The following is a 27184-nucleotide window of genomic DNA, read 5'->3' as shown; positions in this document are numbered from 1 at the left end:
AAAATCTATGCAAATATAAATTAATCCCTCCCGTGGGATATTTAGTATTCTAGATCAGCTAGGACACAGCAGACAAAGGTACAAACATCTAGGTCTTTCTCAGTAAACAGCACTAATTCATCTGACTACAGGTAGGTGACTACACAAATAATGAGCCACAAAACTCTTTATGCAGAGTTGAACAGCTTAACCTCAGAGATGGAGAGAGGCTTAAGCTGTATATGTCAGTTGCATAACCAGCACTAAAGAACAATTTTTCCCACAAAATCTTAAACCCAATACAACCTACATTATTATTCAGTAGAAAAGCAGTACAAGGGAAGCAACATCTAAGTGATGGGGTGACAATTATTTGTGGCGTTCTAACAAGCAATTGTCTGCTTTAAAGAGCTCTTTTAAACTGCAAGTTCAAGCTCTTAAAATAATTGAAGAACTGTTGCTTTGAATTCAAGCTGGTCACATCATGATTCAGCTCTTTCACAGTGTTTTACATGGCATTTTTAAAACAAAACTGCCACTGTGAAATTATAATTGTTTCAGTCCATGAGTATAATGTGTTTCTGAAGTCACCTAAGGCCAGATTTTCACTGTCTTATTGCCCTGTGTGAGTCATCCCTCTGGCTGCAGTAGCAAAATCTGCATTACTAATATATTACCAGCATAAGTATGAAAAGCTTAAAACGGCCTTCACTGCTTTATTTATCTGATATGCATATGTATTTCTGAGTATTTTATTACCCTTATATATTAATATTATACTGTGGGAATGGCTCAGATGAAACACATGGGACTGTACCTATACGCTGGAGAAAGGAGAAAAGTTACCGTGACCTTGCCAGTCATTTCTTGTACAGAGTCCAGTCTCACAACGGCAAGCCATCTGCTGCATGATAACACCTCCGCCATGGAAACTCCCTGTTTCAAACAGATTTCAGTAATTCTGCTGGGACTACAATAATGTAGGATTTCATTATGATGCTTTTGAAACAACATCAAGTGCAGAAGTCGTGAAAGTTACCTTCCGTGAAGGAAGTCTATCATACATCCAGATATCAGAGTTACATGCTTCTTTACATTGTTCTGCTCACAGAAAAGAAGTCAGAAAAGTGATTTAATCAAATAGCTAAAGGATTCCAAGGAACACTTTGGAATATCTAGCAGTGAACATTATGGTGCACCTTGGATTCCCAGCTGGTAAATGGCATTTCATACGCTGGAAGGGCTTTATGGGAGCTTTCTGGTTGCTGTGGGAGACTGCAGAGCATGATTGTAAGCTGACACATGTCCCAAGTGTACTTTAATTTTCATAATCAGCTATTTCCAGCTGTTATCAAAATGAGAAGGGGTAGACATATCATGCTAAGTCAGCTTTTTAAGCATCCTGCCACAGATTAATGGATTAATCTTGGTACTGCTCCTTATATATATATGGCTGGAGAATAACTACTCAAAAAGCTAGACTTTGTGGTATGCCAACAGCTATTGATTTTCAGGACTAAGTGTCACATTTTCTGATACTCCCTCTACTAAATGAGTGCACAAAGTCTGCTTTGAGAAACTGTAAACTTTGCAGGAAAAGCATGGACACCATTCAGTTTCAACATTTTCAGTACTCAAAATGGTTTACAGTAACAGTCATACATGAAGACAAATTTTCTTAAGGCTTATCTGACTGATTTGTATTGGTGGATCTATGTCTCCTCTTTCTGACAAGCCTGGCAGATACATGCAAAGAAAACAGTTCACTTATACAATTAAATATAGATTTCAGGAAGCAAATTTAGCTACAATTTTTGACAAGTTCCTGCTTAGAATCACCAAAAAGATGCCATGCTTTTCTTGGATTTTTACAGTTTTCAGAAAGAAAACCCAAACAGAAGCATATTCTGTTTTCAGCCTTAAGCAAGACCAAGTAACACATCAAGAAATGATGAAACCACCATACGTATGTTTTTCTTATGAACACTTAATAAGATAATCAGCTGATTGCTACATAGTCCCAGGAAAATGAAGCACGTGCCCTCTATTGAGCAGAGGATATGTAATAGTCCTACATATTTTTCTTCACTCTGAAAGAGAAAAGCTAGCCTAAAGCTCTGCTGTTCACTAGGTAACAGTGTGCAAGACAGGCTGCTTGCAAACACTGCGCAGGGCAAGGAACATTTCAGAGTGGCAGCAGAGATAAATGTGTCCCGTATTCATATAGCCACATTCATAATTACAGCTAAGCGTGCCACGAAGAGTCACTCAGGAGACTGTACTACCTTGGGTGAGGCAGAAGCAGTTTCATATAATTGGTTACTCAAGGGATGGAAATGGACTTCCCCAAAGCAGCAGTATATATATAAAAAATAAATAAAATATTGGAGAACATCTATACATGATGGCCAGGCACGTAGCAGAAGGGAAACAAGATTAATTCTGTCAAACCAAAGGCCTGAAGTGCAGTAGATTTAGGAATGACTCTGGTTATCAGAAGTGCAAACTTCAGGAGGCTGTCTTCAAACACCTTTTTGAACACAATGGGATGGCAATTCCAAGCATTTATTATTTCTTTTTTGCTAACACAATTTGCTTCCATAACATTTGCATGTTCCCTCTTCCTGCCAATGTCACAAATTCCTGTCCTACATAATGAATGCAGGCAAATCTGCTTGGTCTTCGTAACAGGCAACTCTGTTATTTTCAAGCCAGGACCATTTTCAAGCCAGGACCACAATAAAATGCTTGGTTGTGATACATGTTATACCCATCACAGGGTGAGCACACGGGGCTCACGCTAAGTAGACTGGCAAGTACAGCAAAAAGAGTGTTAGGCAAAACAAGGTACAAGAAAGCGGTGGGGAAAGATCCTGTCTACGGAGGCAGAACAGATCTCACCAAAGCACAGCTTTTTGGGACAGACAACTGGAGCTAAGGAGAGGCACTGAACCAGGCTGTGGGTGAAGTCAGGAGGAATATGACTTGCTGCCTCTGACCCCACTTAGCGAAGGGCAGGACATTTTTGAAAATATAGTTTTAAAACTGCAAAGCTTTTATACTGAAAATCAAAGCAGCCTATAGCTGGTCTCCCTGCCAATGAGAGCTGGACACACAGAAGCAGTTGTCTTGTTGCAGCATTCCCCTGCATGCAAGTTTTATGCTATTTACTTAAAACTGTTTTAACGAATAGCTATTCACTTTAAGGTTACTCTTTAGTCTAGAAACACATTACTGCTATTTTAAAATCTGGTTTACTTCAGTATCTTACATAAGCATTCCACACACTAGAATGGAAGCCTGAGTAGTACTCCTCCTTAAGGTCAGCTTGTTGAGAAGCTAATGCAGAACAAACTCCAACCTGAAAATTCTTCTCTCCAGGTTTGGCTCCTTCCAGGACTTTTTGTCCTAGCATACCCATGCCCTACATTCCTCTGTTCAGATAAGCCACTCCTATCTCTGCTTCACCTGACATGGGAAAGAAAACGAGTCGCCAAAATGGCAGTGAGTCAACAAGACCCATTTAGCATCTATGTAAGCCTTCTATCAGCTACCACCTGGGAAAGGCAGGAAAAGGAGGTAGTTGCAATCATGCTTACTTGGGAATTTTCTTGCTTCTTACTGAACTGTTTTTAACTAGTTTACCTGTTAAGAAAACAAAGTTAATGGACCTAGAATTCCCATAACTGTACCAAGGTTAATGAGTCAGAGAGACTGCATCTATTTGCCTGTAAATCAACCACCTCCATCTTATTCTGTCAAATGCTCAATACTATATAATCAGCTTAGGGCTGCTTTTTTCATTGTCTTTGGGTTGTTTTGTGTGTTTGGTTTTTTTTCTTTTTTTAACTGTATGAATAGGACTTCCTTTCTAACATTCAGATATAGAAAGTCCAAAGAAAGTGAGGAATTAAAAACTTTTGGCCTCAATTTTCATTTTTGTTTCCTCTGTTCCTCTCTTCATTCTCTTAACAGTTTAGCTAGCCCAATAATTCTTCTGCATGCTTTCTCTTACTAAAAAAAACCAACACAAATCAATGAGTATTCTCTGTGATAGACTAGTCCATGCTTTGAGTAGGAATTTTTTCCTTAGATAACTTCAAGAGGTCTCTTCCAGTGTAAATTAATTTCTGATTCTATGATCATACCCTAATACCATGTCTTGCTTGTGACAACAAAGTCTGTTTACACATCTTTCTTGCATACGAGAACCTGTAACCAAAGGGAAGGAAATGAGAGGAGACATCAGTCATGGAACAGAAGGTGAGAAATATATGTAAAAAAGAAGAAAAAATAATACATGAAGAAGTCCACATAATGTTGCTCCTGAAAACTCAAACAAGATTTGTCGGCTACATGAGACCCAGAGGAGCAACTCAAAGTACTTTTGTGTCACCTACATGGCCTGGTACACAAGAAATAATATTTTTGAAGATGAGCTTGAATACACTAAGCTCATGCAGATGGGCTTCAGGAAACAAGTAAAATATCAGACTGTATGTGAAGGATTTGGGGTATCAATTAATGAATGGATCCTTAGAATGTTACAAAGAAAACACTTGGTCACAGCCTTGATATGCATGACAAGGAAATGGAAGAATTCATAGTAAATCCCAGGTTATACACCTCATATATGAAGGCTGATGATTATGTTAAAAACAAAGATTAAAAGACAAACTTTAAAGAGCTATCTTTTTAAGCTAAGACAATGTCAGTTAATTCAAGAAAGGATTTGGTTTTAAAAAGTGAAAACAAATTGGTTTGCATGAGTTTGCAGTTATCCACAATCAAAAATATTCATGACATCTAAACTGAACTGATGTTATGAATGTTGTTCTAATCCTGTGAATTTCTGCCTTACATTAAGCAATACCACTAAAGAAAATGCCATGTTTCCACTAGCTGTAGTACATACAGTTTTAGGGAACACCATGCTTGTTCGTGGTATATCTAAAAAAGCTGCCAATTGACTGCTGACAGTGCACTCCTATGGTCCTTTTTTTGTAACTCAAGTTACAGAATGCAGCCATTTGGCAAGCTGTGTGGTAAATTACAGCAAAGTAATATTTTCCAGACAATCTCTGTGATGACCTTGTTTTGACAATGTACCACAATATATGTTTAACAAATTTTTAAAAATTACAGAGTTGGGCTTTGAACATGTAAGAAGCAGACCATATTAACCACAGTCTAATGCTGTAGTCATTTAGTTGCTGAGCAAATCCTATCCAGGCCAAGTTAAGTATTGCATTCATCATTTAAGAAAGCAAAGATCCTGTATAGTTAGTAGTTTCTAAAGCGTCTGGGATACTTCAAATTTCAGCAAAAATGTTAGTATTTTTGATGTTTTCTTATGTAAATTAAGAGTATCTGGGAGCAAAAATATAGATCAATGCATGAAATACAAATAAATATATACAGGTTTTTTATATATATATAAGAATATATAAATCTGTTGAAGGAAGTCATGGCCTAGAATAAAACCTGAGGGTGAATAACAGGAATAGGAAGATACTAAATTTGTGAAGCCCACGCATGAAGAGTCTTCGGATGCCTTAGTTATTAATGATGAAGACAGAGAGGCCAGAAGAGACCCTGTTCAAAGAGCAAAAGCAAACTGAAGGCTGATCACCCATACCCAGGCAATATTGAGAAGTTAAGTATTTTAAATAATGTGTAAAACAGGCAGTTTTGCATCTCCAGCGGTACCTCAGATACATGGGGAGTACTCTTGTCAACACATGTGAACTACCAATGAGAGAGCATAAAAGGGGTAAGATCATCAGTGAGGAAGGTGACATTTCTGAGTCATCCAATGCAATACAAATGCCACTTAACCATCAGATAAAAAATCTTGTTCACTACCTTGCTCTTCCTTTTACAGACAGAATTATTGACATATTGACTTCCCTCTTCAGGCTCTTCAACTAGGTGGTCCGATGTTCTTCAAATGGTATTCTTTTCAGGGTCATTACCATGAAATTACTCAGGGAAGAAAGCAGAGTTTGTGACCTTTGGAAGAAGGGGCAGGCAACTCAGGAGGACTACAAAGATGTGAGGTTATGCTGGGAGAAAATTAGAAAGGCCAAAGCACAACTAGAATTTCATCTGGCTACTGACATAAAAGACAGTTTAAAAGTTTCTATAAATATATTTCCAACAACATGAGGGCTAAGGAGAATCTCCATCCTTTACTGGATGTGGGGAGAAACATAGTGACAAAGGATGAGGAAAAGGCTGAAGTACTTTCTTCTTTGCCTCAGTCTTTAACAGTAAGACAAGTTGCTCTCCAGGCTCATAGACCTTGAGCTGGAAGACAGGGACAGGGAGCAGAATCCAAAGGGAAATGTTCAGTGACCGGCTACACTGCTTAAGACACACACAGGTCTATGGGGCCTGATGCGATCCACCTGAGGGTATCGAGGGATCTGGCGGAGGATCTCATCACCCACTTTCCATCACTTACCAGCAGCCCTGGCTAACTGGGGAGGTCCGAGCAGACTGGGGGGTGGCCAATGTGACAAACATGGACAAGAAGGGCAGGAAGGAGGCTGTGGGGCACTACAGCCCTGCCAGCCCGACCTCGGTGCCAGGGGAGGTTATGGAGCAGATCGTCCGGAGCATCATCATGTGGCACGTGCAGGACAAGCGGGGGATCGGTCCCAGCCAGCCCGGGGTTGTGAGAGGCAGGGCCTGACTGACTGGCCTGATCTCCTTCTGTGCACAGCTGCAGGCCTGGGCCAGGGGGCTGGGAAGGGCCGGGGGAAAAGGGCCTGGGGGGGCTGGGCAGCAGCCGGCTGGGCGTGAGCCCCCGGCGTGCCCAGGTGGCCAAGGCGGCCAGCAGCGCCCTGGCCGGTGTCAGCAGCAGCGTGGCCAGCAGGGCCAGGCAGTGCCCGTCCCCCTGCGCGGGGCACTGGTGCGGCCGCCCCTCGGGCCCTGGGCTCAGGGCTGGGCCCCTCGCTGCAGGAGGGACGCGGAGGGGCTGGAGCGTGTCCAGGGACGGGCAGGGGGCTGGGGCAGGGGCTGGGGCACCAGGCCTGGGGGGGCGGCTGGGGGGCTGGGGGGGGCAGCCTGGGCAGGAGGGGGCTCAGGGGGGGCCTGGTCGCTCCCTACAGCTGCCTGGCAGGGGCTGCGGGCAGCGGGGGTCGGGCGCTGCTCCCGGAGAACAAGTGACAGGGCGAGAGGAAACGGCCCCAAGCTGCACGGGGGGGTTAGCTCGGGTAGCGGGGAAACGTCTTCCCTGCAGGGGTGGTCAGGCCCTGGAACAGGCTGCCCGGGGAGTCACCATCCCGGGAGGTGTTCTAAATACATGTAGATACAGTGCCTGGGGACACGGCTTACTGGTGAGTTTGGCAGCATTGGGTTAACGGTGTGACTCAATGATTGTAAAGGTTTTTTCCAGCCTAAATGATTCTGTGATTGCATAATTCTGTATTCATTTGAACAAAAGAGAAACACGATTTTGGTTATTTTCTCCATAGGATTTCACTTTTTAACAGCTTAATTTTCTTCCAAACAAAGTCCATCTTTAGGAGAGAAAAGTAAGTAACTGTATTGTCTTTTATAAATTGCCTGCTTTAATAGCACAAGGTAACAATGTTATCTTATTCTTGATCTTTTTATATCAATATCTGTTCATCATCAATTTTTTATTAAAATGCAAATCCAGAAAAAAGCAAGTAAAGAAGAAAGCATCAGCATTAACACCACTTACAAAACTATCTGATGACCTAAAAAGATTAAACAGCTACACTTAGTACACAGAATGGAATGATCTGCATATCTAGGATTTTTTATTCCATCAAAGTGCTACTGTATTAGGTTACAATCTGGAGCAGAGTAAGAGATGATCCAGGACCTTCTCGTCAGCTGAGAGTACAAAACCTCAACATTTGCTTCTCAGAAGGTTTTTTTTATATTGCTTAATGATCTTTAGGGCTGGTTATTTAATCACTGATGTTTTAGAGATGAAGTTGGTTCTGATTTTATATATGAAAAAGTACCTGCTGAAATGCATGAATGTAGGTATTTCTGTGTATGAAACTTTTTTTAGAAGTTTGCTGTTATTTGGGGGAAGGGAGTTGAGGAGGCTTGGCAATATCTGAATTACGCCTAAGGGTAGACTTCATTAATTTGCACAGGAAACTAAAAGCCCCACTGCAAATTAACTGAGAATTTCAATTTAAACAGTAAAGGAAAGAGCAAGTATATGTGAAAAACATAAAAGGTCCAAAATATAATGGTATCTCAATGAGCTCTATATTTAAGAAATTTACCATGTTATATCATTAATAATATTTTATAAATGTCAATGTCTATTATAGCATATCTTTCACACTATTGCCAAATATTGTCAAAACTATGCTTGATTATTCTCTTTAAATACCCATGCAAGTGGGAAAAGGCAGGCTTTCAAACACAAATAATGCTTTGTGCTATGGAGAAAGTATAGTTAAGGTGCCAGGCTGACGTCTAGGAGTTCAGCGAGCTCCCAATATCACCATAAATGCCCTGTGTGATCTTAAGCTGGTAACATAATATTAAAAACCTGAAAGACTGCAGTCCCAAAATGTAGCTGCCTGGATCTTGTACTGGGTCCCTGCTTTGAACTAGGAGTCTGACCTCTCTGTCAGAGAGGCAGCTCCAAGCAGACATGCTACAAACAGTTCTCCAAGGTGGACAATCAAGAGACAAGACGATACGAACATGCTTTGGTGCATACAAGGCCATGCCAGGGTGGGTCTTGGTCCCATCACTGCCACAGTCTCCTATGAATGTACTTCACAGCCACCAGAAGTCTGAGAACAGCCTGCACAGAGCGTGAGTTCCCACCAACAGCAATCACAGAAGGCAGAAACCTTCATAAAACTTGTCTCTTCTCAGAAGTTAGACTTGCAATTCAGAGTTGCAGGGAGATGTTGATATTTGACTAGGGTTCACAGCCAGAAAATTTAATCTGGACTTTGGCAGGAGACTTATCTTTGTCTTTTAAAAAATACAAATTGTTTCAGATGGTAACAATGCCCCTCTTTTATACAACAGGTCAGTGGCTGCAAGATCCAGCAAAGAACTGGAAAGATTTGGCTTCCATGCCCTCCTCAACCTGTGGGTTGGCATGGGGGACAGACCCACACCTCTGAACTCTAATAACTCTTTAGCGTAAAGCTCTTGTGCAGTCCTTTGAGCAGAAATCAGAACCGGGATCTCCCCTCTTCTAAATAGGTGCCCCAATCATTTAGCCGCAGAGTCATGCTCCCTCTTGCTCCCTCTCTTTGACCTAAGGAATTCTGATAGATTTTTTTTGAGCTGGCACAGCATCAAAAGGTGAAGTGGAGGGAGCCTCCCACCCAGACTAGCCTATAGCCTGGTAGTCAGGTCCCAAGATGAAATGAACCATCTTTATTCAGGCTGGGAACAGGGCATGCCGAAACATTTCATATTAGGGTGTGTAGTTTATGTGGGGCTGTATCTCCATATTAAAGTTTCACTCTTAGGCAACTGTAGCTGACTGTCAACAACACTCACAAATCCTTCCCCGGACAAATACTCTAGCACTCCTGCTTTTAAAAAAGTCACACTGTAAATGTATTAGTACACAATCTCTGTTTGGTTTTCACAAGTTAAAACTAGATTAATACATCTGGGAGGAAGAATGGTGTGTTACACGCAGGGGTTAGCGTGCACTTTTTCAGCATGGGTACTATGTATAAAATATTTATCGCTCGGAGAGAACAATGCAATGAAAAACCACCCCAGCCAATCTGCCAAGGTCACTACATGTTGTTTTGCAAGGCTGTGGCTGAATCCAAACAGATTATAAAAATGGACCTGTTCATTGACAGGGCACATGGGAAAGAGGAAGGAGAGATCATACAGGCAACAGTTGCAACAGCTGCACTGGGACACGAGCATCTTTGGTTTTCCTCACAAAGCTTGTTTGATAAACGCCAAGGAATACAGCACTGTTGACAAAGTCCTTCTTACAACAACAGTACTCAGAATGGAAAGGGGGATAAGTTGGGAACTGGCATGTTCTATCTGTGGCAAACATGGCTGAAATATTAGCTGATGTGGCAACAGTTTGAATAAATAGGAGCTGGTATGCTAAATCCTAGTGATGTTGGCTGGTGAATACTGCTTGAGGTTTAAGGTGTGGCAACTTTTCTTTACAGACTCATTGGCACACGCACACTGAGCCTTATTACATCTCATTTACTGAAGCTGGCACACCTTGGGGGGTTTTCGGTTTTTTGTTGTTGTTTTTTAAGGAAAGAAGAACTGAATCATAAGAAGACAAGATGGGAGATGTCAAGTCTGAGGCATATATGTTTGAAGTTCCTGAAAAAAGAAACCAAAGAGCCCAAATCAGATCACTCTATCTCAGCAGCACATGCTGAGTGAAAAACTCAGTGAGAAAAATTTTGAATCTGAGATGGGAAAGAAAGATCAGGCGTAAAAAAAAAAAATAAATATGTTTGTAGGCTCCTCTTTAAACTAGATCCCTAGCACAACCTGTTATGGGTAACAAAAATTTTTATATCCCTCATCCATTTTGGTATGTTAACGCAGCATACTGTTTGCAGTGCAGTACACACTTTCTCTCCAGGCTTAGCTGCTTCTACTTTTCTTCTAAGATGTGTGCTACCTTATCCCACCTGGACATCTCTGCCAAGGAGCCCCTCCCAATCTCCTCATATACTAGTAACAGTACAGATACAAAGAATGAGTCAGAAAAATGTACTTAAAATTCTCTGCCAGAATTAACAGCTGATAATGCGCTGTCAAGCTAGCACCTGGATAATTTCTAAGGTTCTTTGACATCTGCAGGTCACCATCAGTCATTAAAAAGGCAGGCTTTTATGTAGAATACATGAAAAAAATAGCTTTTTTTGCTGAAAAGGAAAAAGTAAGATGAAAAAAAAAAAGTCATATTCCAAATTAGGACCAACCTGAAGACCAGTAGAATTGCTTTCAGAGTGGAAATGAGAGGAAAAGCATGAGAAACCTTTAACAGAATCAACAGCTCAGGAGATTTAAGTGCCTGCTGAGCCATTCTCCTTTATCCCAGAGGGACACCTCAACTAACAAGTCTCCGCTTATACTGTATAGGGTTCATATCAGTCTTTCCAGATGCAACTTTACATTTTTTAATAAAACAATGAGATAAGTCTTCAGAAAATGTCTCACCAGCTCTAGTTTTTAGTGAAGATATATACCAGGAAATTAAGAAAAAGTACTGGGCCTTTTTTTTCCCCTCAAATATACTGGAAGGCTTGCTGTTAATGTAATTCCTAAACCAATACTGTATTAATTTTAAACCTACATTTATCAAGCAATTATGGAATTATTTACAGGTTTCAGAAGTAATGAGGAAAATGGGCATATAATATATCATATTTGGTATTTTTGCTTTCCCATGTTTTGATACACAAGTCTGCAAAACAGGATGCAGATTTATTTCTACCATCTAGTACTAAATAACCAAAGAGTAAATATATAGTTTTGTGACCTTTGCCTTACATCCACTAAAACAAGGCAAAGTAAACGTTAAAACACTAGTGAAGGGAAAAAAAAAAACCAAAACAAAAAAAAACAAAAAAAAAAAAAAAGGAAAAAAACCCAGCCCTGGTGAGTCGGTTATATTCTACATTTCAAGCAGAAGCAGACCTTGAAAAGCCAAAAGAAACCCCTTCATTGCTGTTCCTGAAGGCAGAGTTAAGTGAGAATCAGGGAAGAGTTTTCATAATTCATGAGCAGAGGAAGACTAAGGGAAATCAAGGCAATAGCAACAGGGCCAAACAAATTACAGTAGTGTCTGAAATTCCAGAAATACAAAGAGTAAAAGGGGTGGGTGGCCTTTACTGATGAATTACAGATTACTGAAACAGAAAATATATTTCTGGATATATTGCAACGTGCATGTCCAAAAGCAGCTGGCCAAAAATCTGGTAAGAAAATTCTGTTGAACTTATTTAAAAAAACCTGGTATTTGGGTAAATATGCTACTGATATGGATGAAATTTAATCATACATATGATATTAATTGCGGGGGCAATTTTTGGTCCTTTTTTCTAGGCATTGAAAACATTAGTCAGAACATTTGTCACATAAAACCCACTCACAGTTTTCATTTTAACTTTACTGGCAAGACTGTTTACTTCTGGAAAGGAAATGTAATATGCTTGACAGCAGGAAGATAATTCTTATTCTGTCAGGAATATAATTCTTATTCTGTCAGGAATAGTTGCTTAGGACAAATGCCTGTTTCTGCAGTATTTCAGTGCTGCTATAGTTGCATGTTTAAATAGGAAACCTTCCTATGATGCTTCTCCTTCCTAAAAACTACTTTTTCGTCAACAAAAATATCAGCTGCAAGGTGGTTAAAAATTAAAAATTAAAAAAATAATAAAAATTTTGAAAATAATTTCCACCTTAGCTTTCAGCTAGATCATATGAAAATAATGGGGGAAATATTCATACACATGAAAATTCAACTAAACTACATTTGCTGCAGTGCATAAAGTTTGTTAAAGGTAGTACAAAGTTACAATATTCCTTCTAATTCTTAGTTACTACCTTTCATTTTTGAAATTGCATTGGGGGGGTGGGGGGTGGGGGGTGCTTAAGTGTTCTGGGGCTGCCAGTAGCTCAAGGTGTGTGTGGCGGGCTGACCCCAGCCATCAGCTAAGCTCTGCACAGCCACTCCTCTCACAGCAGCCACGGCTCACTGCCCTTGCCCCAGCGAGATGGGGGAAAGAGTCAGAAGAGCAGAAGCAAGAAAACTCATGGGTCAAGATAAAGACAAATTGGTAAGCAAAGGAAAGGGAATAAAAGCAAGCGATACAAGAGCAATCACTCACCACCTCCCACAAGCAGACAGATGCTCAGCCAGTCTCCAAGCAAGACCAACCCCCCCCCAACCCCACCCCTCAGTTTTTATTTGTAAATAAGACTTTATATGGCATGGAATACCCCTTTGGTCAGTTGGTCAGTTCAGGTCAGCTGTCCTGGCTGTGTCTCCTCCCAGCTTCCTGACCACCCCCAGTCTATTTGCTCTGGAGGCAGAATGGGACAAACAGAAAGCTTCGACGCTGTGCAAGAGCTGTTCAGCAGCAGCCAGAACACTGGCCTGTTATCAACACTGCATTACAGAGGCTGTTATTCAAAAGATTAACTTCATTTTGACCACAACCACTACAATATACTGGAAAAAAAAACAACAAGAAAAAAAATCACATGACTCTTCCTTGAGCTATATGAACATACACACAAAAATACAGTCTTTTTTATAATCACAGTCAAAACTCTCTGCTTTGTAAAAACACCTTAAGAACATAAAAAAAAATAATATATATATACTTTTTCCTGTGTCAATGTATATTAAATTGAGAAGTAGTCCAATTTGTGAGAAATGAGGCTTAACAATTCTGGAACTATAAATTCCTGACATTGGCAATTTCATATGTTCCTTTTACTTCTTCCCAAGCTACCTTTATTTGTAAATATTACCATATACCTTACAGAAAGATATCATTTTCTTAAGAAAGGGCATTAGAGCTTTCCTAGGTATTAAGTTGTCCAATCTGATTTCTTAATGATGTAACTTGCTTTATCCTATTTTTGTTACTAACAGAAAAAAAAGTTAAGGGCGCTACTCCAGACAAGGAGAATCACAGGTAGAGGCTGGTGTAGAACAGGTATAGAAATATAAACAGATGAGACTGAGGAGAAATGCATATACTGCACCACACTGCTAATCTGAATGTTTAAAATTGAACCAACATATATTAATGCACATTTTCAATACCAACAGCCTGAGCCATTATGTCCCAAGAGTGCAGCACAGCAACATGCACAAATACTGCCTGGTGCTGGAAAGAAGAACGGTTGCATCAGATGTAGATGGAAGCAAGTAAGCCTGGCCCCTGGGTAGAACTAATTGGGTTGGGTTGAGTGCTACACTAACATAGCTATCCAGTTTGCAAGTCTAAACCGGGTTCAATTAGTGGTAACTTAGAGCTCTCTGCCTTTTACTGTGTTGTAACGCATAGCATAAAGGGCTTCCTGGGCAGATTTAGGAGCACAGCACCATTAACCAGCCTTTCAAAGGGGTAGCTAAGGTAAGCTCTGCTTACGTGCTGCAGAGCTCTGCATGGGAAGAATACCACTGAATATTGATCACTCTGTCAAATAAACCAACATGATTCAACTCAACTCCATAAAACTGACGAAAGGACAAAACTAAATACAGCTCAGAAATTAGGTGTGAGGACTTTCTTTACAGGACATGCCTTGATACACCTTGAGTATATGTAAGAGTTGGAGGCTTAGATACATATTCTGTTTGTCTCTATTTTTGAAGCAAGTTCAAGTATCCCTACACAGCTGGGATAAAAAGATTCTGTAACCATCACAGTCATCCGGAACAACCTACAACAATACTGTTTAGGTAATTGTATCTGCTTAATCAAAGGACTAAATGAACAAAATCAGTATGTTCAAATGTTTACAATTTCTACATGGTTCATAATCAAAAGCAAGCAGGTTAATAAATGAAGGGAAAACATGGTATTATTTCATACTTATTTCTGAGTACCAAGTAAAAAAATACCCTATACCCTTGACATTGTACAGCTCTTCTTGTATTTAACTTTACAGCTTCTAAAAAGGAACTGAAAGTGGTATCATTTCTGTTGCAAAGTTTTGGCAGAAATATTTCAGTAATATCATCCTTACCAATCTACCTCTAGGTATAATTAGGATGATTACAACTATAAAAAAATACAACACATAACAGTGTTAGACATGAAAGACTTTTTTTTTTTTCTACAATCCTAGGATATTAAAATATCAGTTGTCCAACATCAAGGGAAGAACAGCAATGCCAACTGTACATAAATTCTTCCTTCTATATTAACTACACAGTGTAGAAGATGCACTCACAATTAAATACAGAAGTACCTGGTTGCCCTGGTTCTCATACTGGGATTTACTGGGATTCTGTCTACTGCTGCCACCGGTCAATTGTGAAACTCGGTATCATTGAATATGACACTCTTATCAAGACAGGGAATTGCAACCTGATATTAAGGCCCACAGAACAAATAAACATCACCATAACATCATACAGTAACTTCAAAGAAGACAATGGAAACTGAGCCAGTTTAATTGTTTCCAGTTTCTTATATCACCTGAAAACTACATAATCTTCACCTACATCAGTGGCCCAAGATCCCAGATTTACTGGCCAAATAAAAAAGTTTCCAAATTCTTAGGGACTGTAGGAAATAGAACACTGGATGGATGGAAAAATACAAGATTACAAAACACCCCACAGTAATCCTTTAATGAAGGTTTTAAACTAACACGAACCCATTAAATAATGTCACATTTAATTAGTACTTAATATCATTAATAATGGAGTAATTGGACCTCTTTACAAAAAGAAAGTCTATTTAACACTGTCATTATTTCCGGCAATACAAGTTACTGAATAGTGTCTTATTCTTAGTTGTTATTATTTTTTAAACATAAATAAGCCAGAAATAATGAGTGAGAGCAACTTTTCCGGGAACTGAAGACCAACCATTTAATTTCTGTCTGTAAAAAAACCTAAACCCACACTGTCTACTTGTGACTGTATCAGGGGGGGATATAAAACTACTACTGTGCTTGTGTTGTCTTGGAAATGTCTGCAACTTGGCCAGCTGACTCAAGTGGGATAGCATCGTATGGAACTTCACAGCAATTATCACCCTGAAGATAAGACCTACAGTGAGTTTTTAACATGTATGTATCCACTATCACAAATGATTTAAATAGTTTATCAGTTAGTAAAATTAATTATTCATTCATCATCTCAGTCTTTAAACAAAGTCATAGTTTAAACATTATGATGCCACTTGGATAAACAGACCAATGTCAATCCAATCAAAATTAATTTTTCTTTTGTTTTACTCAGTCAAGGAAAGGAATATTTTTTCTAATTATAAACACATGTTTTTTAGAGCAATTACTTTGAAATAAATTCTAGATTTGAAATAATTCTATATTGACATTTCTCAAGAAATTAAGTCACGATTTGATGATAAAAAAATGGTCTGCTAAGGAAAACAAATGTTTTAAGTCCCGTACCCAAACTAGTAACCTTCAGTTAGTCTAGTAACTAACCTTTTTACTAAAGAAGCTTCTTATCATATGTAATTTCAGTTCTGAATGTTCTACCTCATAATTTATCATATCAGATTTAAATTACTGATGCAAGATAGCTAGACCATCTTTAGATGTCTAATTAAAAAACATATCAGACTACTTATGTAACCACCTAAGCAAAAACAAGCATTGATGTTTCCCTTTCTATACCTCTCATTGTGTAGTTTTCTTCTTGTAAAATTGTAAAAGGTACCTTAATTTCCTGACTTATATTCTGAACTTATGTTTTTTTAAAAAAGGAAATATTGGCTATTGTTGGACAACAGGCTGTCCAGGGATGTAACAGACTGGCCAAGGACATGGTGGAATCACCACCCATGGAAGTGTTCAAAGACATGTAGACACGGCGCTGAGGGACACGGCTTAGTGGTGGGCTTGGCGGTGCTGGGTTAACAGCTGGACTCAATCTTAAAGGTCTTTTCCAACCTTGATGGTTCTATGATAACTTTGTGACTACTGCTTATATCTATTTGTATGCTTTAACACTCCAAATGCTGATTAGGTCCTGCTTTGGTTTGATACTTAGCAGCATGAAGACACCACTAAAGAGAAGTGGAGAAACTCACTCATGAAGGCTAAATTCAACCTGGCGAACATCATCTCACTACAGACAAGTAAGAGTGACAGACTTCCCCACAAAGCAGTTCAAAGCAGGAGTCCAGCTTGACTGCTCTGATGCTGAGGAAGCCTTGCTCACCGCAGGAAGGAAGCATGGGGAGGTCAGACTCACTGAACTGAAGTCAGCCTTTGTGCACAGCCCTTACATCGGCTGGAACAGCTGCTGAAAAGGCAAAACTTCTGTGACACGCTCACGCAGCTCCACCTTTATCTAACAAAAATACCTACAACACAGGGCAGAAAGTCTGTGCTAACAGGGGCTACTCTACAATTCTGTTAGTCCAGTACTTTCGAGGATGTAGACTTTTTCAGTGATTAAATTTGTGTTTAATTATGGGAAAATGAATTTTGTTCTCAACTCATATTTTATTCATTAAGAATCATGCTAATAACTTTTTGTTATTGTTTATAACAAAGATTTGTAAGAGAAAATGTTGGTTTCCGTCCCTGTAAGCAATTACAGGCAAAGAACAGAAAGGTGGACCCGACAGACTTCAGCAGCATATGGCAGGTATAACTTGCCAGCCACACGTACACTGAATTCAGCTGTATGTCAAACAGGGCTGAGTGGCTGCAGGGCTGGATTGCTGCCTTTTTTCTAGTTTCTCACAAAACTGTTTGGAGACGATGTCCCGTTTAGCACAGGAGCGGCTATTTCTAACAGCATCTTCAGTCCCCCTGTACACACTTGGATTTATCAGAAGTCATTTCTGTTGTTATTCTTGATCCTATTAATATAGCATTTTGAAAAATAAATGGTTGTTGCAATTATTTAGAGCATTTAGACTAATTATAATCCATTTCAATGGGAAGCTTTTGATTTATAATTTGGGACAATCTGAGTGGTATCAAGAAAAGACTCTCCCAATCCATATTTTTTAATTTCAAATCCATTCAGAAAGACCAGAAACACAAGAAACAAGCCACTTCTAAGTATATATTTGCTTGATCAGAACAAAATATAAACTACACAGTTCTCTGTATATACCCTTATTGAATGGGGGCAGATTTGAGCAAGGAGTTGTACTACCTCCTCCAATCTTTATTCTGTGATTCTGTTCTATGATTTGCCTATTGATGACCAGTTAATTTCTACCATGATGCACACCTACTCAGCAGCTGTACTGAGGTCAAATTCACCCTCTATTCATAGCTCTGGTCATGTCACCGCAATTGTTTTGAAGCACTGGACTGAAGAACTACACGATACAAAGAAATTTCATGGACAGATTTGTTGGAACAAATAACAGCAAAAACAAAGAAAGAGAAGAAGTGGCCCACTGACAAGAAACGTTTCACCATTTCATACAGAAGTATGAAAACAAGAATTGCAAAAAAAAGACAATGCCAAAATTGATGAGAATCTTACCACACAGGGGGAAAATCTCCCCATTCCCAAAGGGGATTGAGAATCAAAGAGCGCTACACTGATGACCTATACCATCATAAGAAAGTCTGTAAAAAAAACCAAACCAAACCACCAAACCACAACCCACCAAAAAAACCCCAAAAACCGACAAAAAAACCACCCAAAAACCACCTACAAAACCCTAAAATAAACAAGTAGCAGACATTCTTCTTGGGCTTAGAGAGAAAGAAACTTCAGTACCTTGAGAAAAGGGAAGTCGATTGTGAAGACAAAGGATTTAAATTTTTCTTTTTCAAATGATAAAGTAGATCTCCAGAACTTTTTCTGATTTTTAACAGATTTCCAGCTTGCTAAAACTCCAATTAAAGCAGAAGGATATATTAAAAGCCCACTTATTCTTTAACCTACTCCATACCTTTGGCTCCACGCCTATTAGTTAGCAGAGATATTTTAGCAGCTAAATTAAAAATAGGGGAAACTGCAAGTGATATATTCTCCCGGTATTTCTCTTACCACACAGGTTTTAAACAGTGAAAGAAAAAAATCTTGTTTAGAAAAGAACATGAAAAATTACACACAGACCAGCAAAGCTCTGTAACAGGATCTAGGATACGGTGTATTATCAGCACGGATGGATGGGTGTTTTAGTGGAACACGGGAAGTTTTACAGTATCTGCAGTCCAAGGGGTTGGGTGAATGTGCTGGTTTTGGCTGGGCTAGAATTAATTTTCTTCACGGTAGCTGACACAGGGCTATGCTTTGGGTTTGTGCTGAAAACCGTGTTGATAGCAGAGGGGTGTGTTAGTTACAGCTGAGCAGCGCTCACACCAAGCCGAGGCATCTTCTGCCCCTCACCCACCCCACCAGCGAGCAGATGGGGGGCACAAGGAGCTGGGTGTGGGGGCTCACAGCCAGGACAGCTGATCCCAGCTGACCCAGGAGACATCCCATACCACATGGCCTCATGCTCAGTATATAACCTGGGGGAAGGAGAAGGAAAGGGAGACATTCAGCATCCTGGCATTTGTCTTCCCGAGCCACCGCCAGGCGTGCCGGAGCCCTGCTGCCCTGGGGATGGCTGAGCCTGCCTGCCCACGGGTTGTCATGCATTAATTCCTTGTTTGCTTTGATTGCGCGCACAGGACTTTTGCTTTACCTATTAAACTGTATTTATCTCAACCTACAAGTTTTCTCTTTTTTAAAAAGTTTTTTTCTTTTACCCCTCCGATCCTCTCCCCCATCCCACCAGTGGGAAGTGAGTGAGGGCCACATGGGGCTGAGTTACCAGCTGGGGTTAAACAGTAACAGGGGGGCAATATGTTAATACCACCTAGAACAAAAAACAATTACACATGCCCAGTCCAAATTCAACACCTGTAGGATGAAATAGGCTTTATATAAAATCCATTTGCATTTTACATACTGCTGATCTGTTCAGTAGGACAGTAAACTTATCACTCCCCTTGTTAAACATATTTTCTATTTTATCACTCTCAAAATATTTTAGACCAAACATTTCAGGGCAGGGCCTACCCCTTAGGCTACTACTGTAATTATGCAGGCAGTTCAGGGTAAATATTCAACTTTACCTGACTGAAAATTAGCAAACCAGAGCTCAGTGGTGGGATTAAGCTTGGAACTGAATTTCACGGATATCACAACACTAAACACATCCTGGAATTGCACTGCATAAAGCATATTATTATTGGATTTAAAAATTACATTTTTTCAGGCAGCACAATAATTCTGAAAGGAAATGTAAAAATTAAACAAGAAAAAAAATCCAAATGTAAAACTTAAAAACAGAATTAGCTTTCAAAATCCTGTATCATCTAAGAGCGTAGCAACTGCTATTACTCTGCTGGGTAACAATAAACAAAGAGAGGGCTATTATGCTATTGAGCTGACAACGCAGTTGGACTGAGGCTAAAAGCAAGTTACAGTGAAAGTACTTGTCTCCAAATTTCCCCCTGATGTGATGATCTTGGTAGGGTAAGGAAGGGGAACTTACAGTCTAAGGTAATTTATCCATGTTCCTAATTTATTGGTGATACTTGACTTTTCTGAATAGTACTATCTGTCATAGGAAGCTACGACCTAAAGCTTTGCAAACATTATTTAGAAAGCACTAGCCATATTTAAAATCATGTTCAACAATGTGACCTAGCAAATCATTTATTTTGGGGTATGTACCACAATTAATCCATCTATCTCATTCTATCTTAAGAAAACCCAATTTGTTAGTGAGTAAAGGACAGCTCATAATTTGCTAGATTATTTAAAGTATATTTGTTTGTAATTATCAAACAAGAGCCTATTCTTAACCTCATGAACTTATTTCTTTCCTTTGATGAAAATAATCTACAATGCTCAGTTGAAAATCTTGACAACCAAGCACGAAAAAAAGCAGACTGTCAAACCTGAGTTGAGAATACATCCCCACTCCCTTTGTTTCAGAATAGAAATGCTGAAAATTAAATTACATGGACTCTACCCACATATTTTACTCTATAGAACTGCAAACCCATTTAAAAAAGCATGCTTCTTTCCCCTTAAATAAATGTAGTAAATTCACCTGAGGTTTTGAAAGCATAACATTGGAACATGACTGAAAGCTGTATCTATAGCTTTGACTCTACCTGTGTAGCTCAAAAACTAGGATGCTGCCAAATGCAGTCTTACAAAGCATTTATTTTCCATAGTTTGGTGTTCCCTTGATGTTTGACTATGGTTGTGTGATATACCAGGTTGTCTAAGTAACGGACCTACCTGGGATTATTTTGCATCCAAGATCACTACACCACTCAGTGCATGTTAGGACAGCATCACAACAACTTTGTGTGGTCAATTTAAGACTAAATTGTGGAGGAATATGAAATAAACCAAGTGAAGCTACAATGCTTACACCTTCATCACTGATGGCAGGTGATGGCCTCCAAAGTTGGAGTCATCTGCTAAATATATGTCTCAATCAACGACCCTTAGCAACTTAAAATATTCTGAAAGGATAACACGCTGCAGTGTTCAGTAGAACCAGGTAGCAAAGATGTCTGCTGAAGCTAAAGCTAAAATGGATTCTTTACACTAAAAATGCCTCAGGTGAGAATTTTTCTTCAAAATTCTGTTTATAATGTTCAGCATATTGTAAGCATCAGAAATAGTGCAGCACTTCATAAACTAATTAAGCTACAAGTGAGCAATCTGTATACGACTATGGACTAATTAATTGGGCGATGAACTACTGAAAAATAAAAGCTCACATTAACCTGTTTTTGCTTTATTAAAAAAAAAAAAATCCAGTTTTGTAAAACTATATTAACTAATTAGGAAGTTAATTTCGAGAAGGGGATGAGTGTTGTGTTGTACATAGCTAAATGTTAGGAGAATCCTGTAGAGTATTATAACATTTTGAAGATAATGTGTCAGTAATTTCAGAGGTTAGAAAAATAAACTGCTTCTTTTTTTTCCTTTGATAAACAGACTATCTACTGGAATCTGACATCTATCAGAGTCACTAATAACACCTGCGCACCTCAGCATTTCCAAACAATGTTTCTGAAGGTGCTTTATCCTGTGGTGAAGCTTTGAAGGACACTTGCCATTGTGAAAGCTGGAGGGAAGAACAATACATGCCGTTGGGCAGACCATTTAGATCAGCAAAATGGTATGTTGTGTTTCTGCCTCCAAGAGTAGTCTCTATATAAAGATAAAAAAAATTAAACCTGAGAGACCTAAAGCATTAGCAAATGCTGTGGAGGTCACCACAGCTCCGTGCACGTGGTTGAGTGTCACATACTGCAGCAGGATGTTAAAACTGGCAGCTGTGAACAGCGATCTTCAGAGAGTTCCCTGATCACATTTTATTTTCACAATGCATACTTTCTGGGGCTCTAAACTAGGCTGAGCTTAGTAAAAGTTTATTATAAATCTGAAGGAAAATCTTCCAGGCAACAAGAGAGTGAAGGTTTGGTGGGAAATTCCCGGTGACTCCTGCTCCCGGCCACAACAAGCCAAGCTCAGCTGCAGGCTCAGTCCACAGCTATTGCTGGATTTCAAAGGAGTCACTTCTTGTACTTGTGATAAGAAAGACCCCTTTTCTATTCATGCTTCTAAAAAGAAGTTCAGCACAGCCTTACATTTGCCTCCTATGTCAGGAATGCTCCATTTAGAAAATTAAGATCAAGTTCACCTTTGATTTTATCCTTTTAGTAGCGCTGAATGTACAAGCACGGAACAAAAAAGCTTACAATCTAAATTGTTATCAAAGCTAAACTGATTTAAAACTACTAAATAAACAAAACCAAGAATACACTACAGAGGAAAAATTTCAGAGGTAGAGGAAGACAAATGTGACCTTCCCATCACTAATTCCTAGGATTTTATAGTACAGAAAGTGACTGAAGAGCTAATGCTTTAGACATAGTAATCACACGGTAAACACCATTTCAGCCAACTTCCTTATTTGCTTCTATTCCATTCCTTTTCCAGTGAAACTTCACTTATGCACAGCTTTAAGAAACCAGTCTGACATTAACAAACCTATTTTAACAATAGATAGCTTTTACCATCAAATATACTCCTAAAGCTTTTGTTCTTCGAAGCTGGGAACCTGAGACACCCAAACGAATAATTATCCTGAAGCGATTAGTTGGAATCATGTCTGATTCCAGCTAAAAGTTTGTAATGAGCTGCAAAGTATTAATGCCTTATTGGTCTGTCTACAGCAGAAGGTACGTGTTTATACAATAAAGTTTATACAAAATATATGAACATCACTTTAACCTGTCCCACGTCAAGGGTAGGACTCTGTATCACAGTGAATTAATGACTTGGCAATCATTAAGATGAGGGTTTAGGAACACATTAACCACCCATCTACCCAAAACTCTGCTCCAAGGTAAGAGACTGCAAGGATCTGCACCAATTAAAGAGCATGATTTAATGTGAGGATAGATTTTGTATAGAGCTTAGTCTTTTATCTCCCATGGAGACCTTTTGAAAATGTTTGTATAATTGCCTCTAATTGAAGTACACTACTGTATCTTGATCACAGATTACACCCAAACACAACTTGCAGTTAACTATGAGCCACTTTCAACTGTGAATTTACATAGAACAGGCAGTTCCATGTCTACACTTTTCGGCTATGTATTTCTCTATCTGCCTCTCACTTATTTTGTGCTGAATCATGCACACCTCTTTCACAAGAGACGGTAAGAAGATGAAATGCCTGTGTGTATTAGATTTAGAGGACTGATGTATCTTCTTGGGACACGTTTACATTGTATGACTTCTTGCTCCTGCACTTCCCAACTTTGTTCTTGTTGTGGGAACACATCAACATAAAAAGCTTACCTATCATGAAGCAGGGCTGCAGTTATTGTTTTAGGAAGTTTTTTTTTGTCTCAAAAGGATAAATTATTTCCTAACTTACTTTCAATGCTGCTTTCCTGATTTTTCACAAGGATGTTTTCCTGAGAACCTGGACACTGTAAAGCACAATCACCCTAAAAGCAGACATGAGGATGATGTGCTTGACCTTGTACAACATAGTGGAATCATTTGTATGTCCCCTGTTTGCCATCTGCTTCTATACGGTGGTGACAGATCTGTGCTTGGACTGGCTGGAACAGAGTGTTATCAGGCCATGGACTAGAGTCGTATCTGTCTAAAAGTATTGCAGGACACATTAAAATGCTGTAAGCCTATGGACTGTCTGTGCAAGGGCCAGGGATAAATACCAGGGGGCAGCCTCACACTTTTCATCAGAAAATCTGTCCTTTGGGTGGAGCAGATGTTCTGTATCCCTGGGTAAATGATGTGTGTTCATTTGATTCAATTCTGTTTGTTTACTCACAGACGGCCCCAATCTTAAGACTTTGAATTCCTGTGCTTTCCAAGTTACTTCTTGCCAGCTGACCCACAATTATTGACTAAGGGAAGATTCCTATCCCATTCCAGCTGTGAAGTAAAACAAAGCAGTTAATTATCTCCTGTTTGCTTACTCCCCTCTCTCTTCTCTCCTAGAGACACGTCCTGGTTCAGCTGGGACAGAGTTAATTTTCTTCCTAGCAGCTGGTGCAGTGCTGGGCTTTGGGTTTGGTATGAGAGCAATGCTGAGAGCACACTGATGGTTTAGTTGTTGCCAGGTAATGTTTACAGTAATCAAGGACTTTTCAGTTTCTCATGCGGAGAGGGCTGGAGGGCACAAGGAGCTGGTGGGGGACACAACCAGGACAGCTGACCCCAGCTGGCCAGAGCTGGCTGGGCATTGCTCAGCAGGGGGAGCATTTGTATTGTGCATCACTTGGGGTTTCTCCCTTCCCTTTGGATTTTATTCCTTTGGCTCCCCACTGGGAATTAAACCCCAGTCTGCCACATGACAGGCAGGGATACTCACCACCATATATTTATAAAACTCTAGCATCCCTAGAAAATGTTCCAGCCACACAAACTAATTTCTACTGATGCATATGCCTTGTGTTTTAGATCTTGGTTTCTGTTCTTTCATCTATCTCATTCCAAAAAGAGCTTTCCTGGTTTCTTTTTTTTTTTTTTTTCTTTGAGTGAATGGTTGTCCACCAGCTGCCTAGCTATTAATTTAGAAAGAACTGAGAAGAATTTAATAAATGATTTCTCTTCATTGACTGGCTTCCCATCAAAATCCCATATAACCCATCTCAGTGGGTTTGAACTGCTTTGTGCAATGTATTGAAGTAGATGACGTGATCTGGTCATATCCTTCACAATTTTTTACATGAGGCCCTTCTATGCCAGCAATCTTTTAGATTGCTTGAATATCCAAATTCATAAATACAAAAAAGGCTCCCAACAACGGAAATATGGAAATAGAGCATAGTCTATGATCAACCATGATGGGGTTTAAGCCTTTTTTCATGAGTGACCATGAACGGTCAGTTGGGTTTGTTTGGGTTTTTTTGCATATGAACATATATTTTATATCCTCCCAGTTTCTTCCTCTAGCTAATATAATACCCCAGACTCTTTATTAATTATTTCACTGATCATTCACTGTCGTTTATGGTTTTCATCATCATTCCTCAGAGTCTATTCAGATCTGTATTTGTATTAGTGTCTTGTTTCAAATCATATTTTATTTAGCACAGGATACTGACATGACCTACATGGGATGAAAAACGAATAACTAAAATGAACCGTGTGTCTTGTCTTTGTGTTATGACCTGTTTGTTTGACTCTTATAAACCTACATAATGTCATTTTCAAAAGGCACTTTCTACACAACAACAGGGAAAAAATCACCATGTGAAACAAAATCACATTTGCCAGTTTTCCTGGTTTCAGAACAGGCTTCAAGATGCAACAACCACACACCTCGTACTATCTTCCCTGCCTTGAAAGACTATTGTAACAGATGGAGCCCAGCATCGTGGACTAAATGAACTCAATTTAGAGGGATGATTTACAGACTAAGGAATGATACCTGTGTGCTTATGTTAAAGAAGAGAAAGGTGGTCATGCGCTGGAAAATGCAGCAGGATGTAAAAGATATGGAATAAGGGGCGGATACTGTCCTGGTTTCTGCTGGGATAAGTTAAATTTCTTCTTAGTAGCTGGTGCAGTGCTGGGTTTTGGATTTGGTGTGAGAACAATGTGGATAACACACCGATGGTTTGGGTTGTTGCTAGATAATGTTTATACTAAGTCAAGGACCTTCCAGTTTCTCAGGCTCTGCCAGCGAGAGAGCTGGGGGTGACAAGGAGCTGGGAGGGGACACAGCCAGGACAGGTGACCCCAACTAGTCAATGGAGTATTCCATACCATGGCACATCATGCTCAGTACGTAAACTGGGGGGGTGGGGGGCTGGCCAGGGGCTGTGGATCATTGCTCAGGGACTGGATGGGCATTCGTCAGCAGGTGGTGAGCAACTGTGTTGTCCATCACTTACTTTCACTTCTTCCTTCCCTTTGGATTTCATTCCTTTCCCCTTCTCACTCCTTTTCTTTATAACTGTTATTATTAATATTAGCACTGTTATTTTGTTTTATTTTATGTCAATTATTAAATTAAATTGTTCTTATCTCAACCTTTGAGTTTTACATTCCTTTTTGATTCTCCTCCCCATTCCTCTGGGTGAGGGGGGAGTGAGCCAGCAGCTGTGTGGTACTTAGCTACTGGCTGGGTAAAACCACGACACTAGTGTATAAAAATAGGCTATAGCCTGCTGATTAAAGTATCAAAATTAACAAGTGTATTTAATCACAGTTAACTGTAACCATTAGTAAGCTGGCATTTATGAAAATCTTATTCAACTATTTTCAAATGCAATCAGGACGCCAACACACTTAAAACTACACTTGCTGCATGACTCTGGCAAGGTCAGGCTCTGGTTCATGTATACCAATAATTAATCCAATTAAGTCTTGAAAAGGACTTGTTACTCTACTGCGTATGGAACATTATCTGCCTGGAAGATATGAAGAAGTAGGTCATGAGAAAACTACCAAAATGGGAACAAAAATCTATTTAAAATATTCTTGCACATATGCTTGCACATGGAAGAAAACAAACAAAGTGACAGTGGCGGAGTAAAAACAGAAGCTAAACATTCAGTAGTTAGTATAATTTTAATTAGCTGTACAGGAAAAGCACTGAGCCACTATTGTTCATGAAAACCTATGGCTTTCTCCAAAGGATAAGCTAAGAATGTTTTGAAAACTTCGCATTAACACAGCACAGCTGTTGCTGGGGCCTCAATTTATGGGTAACAGCAACCGATGAGGTGGTTCTCTCCAACAAGAGAGGCCTGAGGAAACCCTTTAGCAGAGGAATGAGCAATGGGAGATTTGTTAATTAGGAGAAGTAATAGATACCTACCTTTTTATTAAAGCAGAATAGCATGCATGAGTGGACAGAACAAAGAGGAAGAAACGAGGCAGAAAACGGGACCAAAAGTTTGAAAATTACTATGAAAGCATGAAACAGACAGACACAGCAGCATAACCTGCTTCACAGTGAGATACAGA

At 39.6% G+C, this 27184-nt stretch overlaps 1 protein-coding gene and 2 long non-coding RNA genes across 5 annotated transcripts in view; 2 read left to right on the top strand and 1 right to left on the bottom strand.

The window, feature by feature from the left end:
* The window catches only part of ADGRV1 (adhesion G protein-coupled receptor V1), a 290872-nt gene that overhangs the window by 116491 nt on the left and 147197 nt on the right, over positions 1–27184 (bottom strand).
* On the top strand, positions 7228–13891 carry LOC119141040. 3 transcript variants are annotated; one of them, XR_005101812.1, is made up of 5 exons: positions 7228–7322; positions 7461–7520; positions 9022–11927; positions 12694–12788; positions 13793–13891. It is a non-coding gene; the product is annotated as an uncharacterized LOC119141040 (long non-coding RNA). The 3 variants fall into 3 exon arrangements; XR_005101813.1 differs by lacking the exon at positions 12694–12788 and having other exon boundaries at positions 9822–11927; XR_005101811.1 differs by lacking the exon at positions 12694–12788.
* On the top strand, positions 15678–17589 carry LOC119141039. Its single transcript, XR_005101810.1, has 2 exons — positions 15678–15768; positions 16718–17589. It is a non-coding gene; the product is annotated as an uncharacterized LOC119141039 (long non-coding RNA).

The sequence above is a fragment of the Falco rusticolus genome, chromosome Z (assembly GCF_015220075.1).
Source record: "Falco rusticolus isolate bFalRus1 chromosome Z, bFalRus1.pri, whole genome shotgun sequence".
Classification (NCBI taxonomy): domain Eukaryota; kingdom Metazoa; phylum Chordata; class Aves; order Falconiformes; family Falconidae; genus Falco; species Falco rusticolus.
Note: the sequence above shows the minus strand (reverse complement) of the source record. Positions and strands in the feature narration are given on the sequence as shown.